Below are 2,867 nucleotides of genomic sequence, written 5' to 3'. Positions count from 1 at the left end.
AATAATTCAAAATAAACTTCCTGTAATATTTGGCAAAGCCTAAAAAACGCATCAGCGCCTTCTGATTCTCAGGAAGCTCCCACTCAAGCACAGCGCGGACCTTCTCGGGGTCCATGCGAAAACCAGAAGCGGAGAGAAGAAACCCCAGAAATAGAATTTCTGGAACTGCAAACACACATTTTTCCAGTTTCGCGTATAATTTTTTCTCCCGCAGGATGAGCAAGACCTGACGTAAGTGTTCCTTATGAGTTTTGAAATCAGGAGAAAAAATCTAAATGTCATCCAAATACACTAATACAAATTTTCCCATTAAATGATAAAAAAATGCTGTTCACGAAATGCTGAAAAACGGCTGGGGCATTCATCAAACCAAAAGGCATAACCAAATTCTCAAAATGGCCCTCAGGGGTATTGAAGGCCGTCTTCAATTCGTCTTCTTCTCTGACCTTGACCAGGTTGTATGCCCCTCTTAGATCTAACTTGGAAAAGACTTTAGCCCCAACAATCTGGTTAAACAGGTCCGGGATCAGAGGAAGCGGATAAGGGTCACGAATAGTGATACTGTTCAGCTCCCTGAAATCCAGACAAGGTCTTAAAGAACCATCTTTTTTCTTAACAAAGAAAAAACCAGCGGCAACAGGTGACTTCGAGGGTCGTATGTGTCCTTTTCTCAGACTCTCAGATATAAGCACGCATAGTGACCCTTTCAGGTTAGGAGAGGTTGTATAACCGAGATTTAGGCAGCTTGGTGCCTGGGATGAGATTAATAGGGCAATCGTACTCCCTGTGCGGGGGCAAATCCTGAACTCCACTCTCAGAGAAGACATCCGAAAATTCAGAGAGAAAAGATGGTACAGTCTTAGTAGAAACCTCAGAAACAGATGTCGTGAGGCAATTCTCTCTGCAAAAGTCACTCCAACCATTTATTTGCCTCGCTTGCCAAACAATGGTGGGGTTATGTTTAGTGAGCCAGGGTAGCCCCAACACAAGAGGAGTAGGTAATCCGCTAAGGACGAAACATGACACATCCTCAACATGAGCATCACTCACAATTAAACGAATATTGTGAACTATGCCCTTTAATGATTTCTGAGAAAGTGGAGCGGAATCAATAGCAAAAACAGGAATATCCTTTACAAAAGTGAACACCTGGAAACCATGAGTTATCGCAAAATGATTATCAATGAGATTGACAGCTGCTCCACTATCTACAAAAATCTCACAAAAAATGTTCTTGCTCTCTAGCGCCACTCTGGCAGGCAGGACAAAACGGGAACTACGAGCAAACGGAAAACCTTCAACTTCCGCCTCAACCCTGCCAATGGTAACAGATGGAACATTTTTAAAAGATTTTTTCCTTTTTGTTTCTTTATTACTCCCAGAAAACTGCCTGAATCTCCTAGAGGGACAAACATTTGCCAAATGATTTATACCTCCACAACAAAAACAAACCTTCCCATGCGGGCTGAATCTTCTATTGTCAGAGGCAAACAACCCCAGCTGCATGGGTTCCTGCTCAGAAGGGGCTGACAGCGACTGAGACCCCTGCGCACAGAATGAGACCGCTGCACTGTCCTGGGACTGAGTATGACAGGAAGGAGAGATCTCTCCTCTCTCTCTAAGACGCCTGTCAATACGAACGGCCTGAGACATAGCACAGTCCAAGGAGATAGGCCTCTCATGAAAGGCAAATGCATCTTTCAAACCCTCTGAAAGACCATGGCAAAATTGACTTCGGAGTGCAGCATCATTCCAACCAGTATCAGCTGCCCATCTCCGAAATTCTGAGCAGTATATCTCTGCGGATTGTTTACCCTGGCATAACAGACGTAGTCTAGACTCAGCCAAAGCAACACGATCCGGATCATCATATATCTGACCCAGGGCTAAAAAGAATTCATCCACTGAACAGAGGGGCCGTGCCCCCACCGGCAGCGAAAAGGCCCACGACTGAGCGTTACCCCTGAGCAGCGATATAATGATCCCCACCCTCCGTTCCTCATCACCAGAGGAATGGGGAAGAAGGCGAAAATGGAGTTTGCAAGCCTCTCTGAAACGCACAAAATTCTCACTACCCCCGGAGAATGTATCCGGGAGCGAGATCTTAGGCTCAGAACAAACTCCATGAACGCAAGCTGAACCGGTCGCTAGAAACTGAGAAAGAGTCTTACGGAGATCAGCTACCTCCAATGAAAGACCCTGGAAGCGTTCAGTCAACTGGAAAATGGGATCCGCATGCACACACACTCCAGGAAGTTGTATAAGCCGCACACTAATGCATTATGGGGAGGAATTTAAAGGGATGCAATCAGTCCAACTACATGACAGCTGAGAGAGGCTAACGAGATGAGGAACTGAAGACCAAAACAAAGAAAACTCAAGGAGGAGGTTCTGAAAGGCTTCTGTCAGAGCTTCTCAGCTGTCTGGTTGTGACAAAAACTGCCTGAGAGACTGACAGCTCCACAGCTGTAGAGGAGACTGACAGCACACAGCTGTAGAGGAGACTGACAGCTCCACAGCTGTAGAGGAGACTGACAGCTCCACAGCTGTAGAGGAGACTGACAGCTCCACAGCTGTAGAGGAGACTGACAGCTCCACAGCTGTAGAGGAGACTGACAGCTCCACGCTTCCATAACTAATATCCTCATCTCTTCTGCCCTACCAGCTCTCTCCTGCCCTAAGTTCACTGCGCCAAGCGATACCTGCACAGAAACCAGCCCACACATCAGGGGCATCCAAAGAAGACATGGGCATGGGTAATAGCGATCAGTGTATTTGTGTACAGTGGGACGCCACTGTGGACACTGTAATATGCTGGTCTGCGACCCATTTTGAATTACCACTTCTATGGGAAATATGATAATTGT

Source organism: Bufo gargarizans, chromosome 6 (genome assembly GCF_014858855.1).
Source record: "Bufo gargarizans isolate SCDJY-AF-19 chromosome 6, ASM1485885v1, whole genome shotgun sequence".
Lineage (NCBI taxonomy): Eukaryota > Metazoa > Chordata > Amphibia > Anura > Bufonidae > Bufo > Bufo gargarizans.
This window is presented reverse-complemented; position numbering follows the sequence as displayed.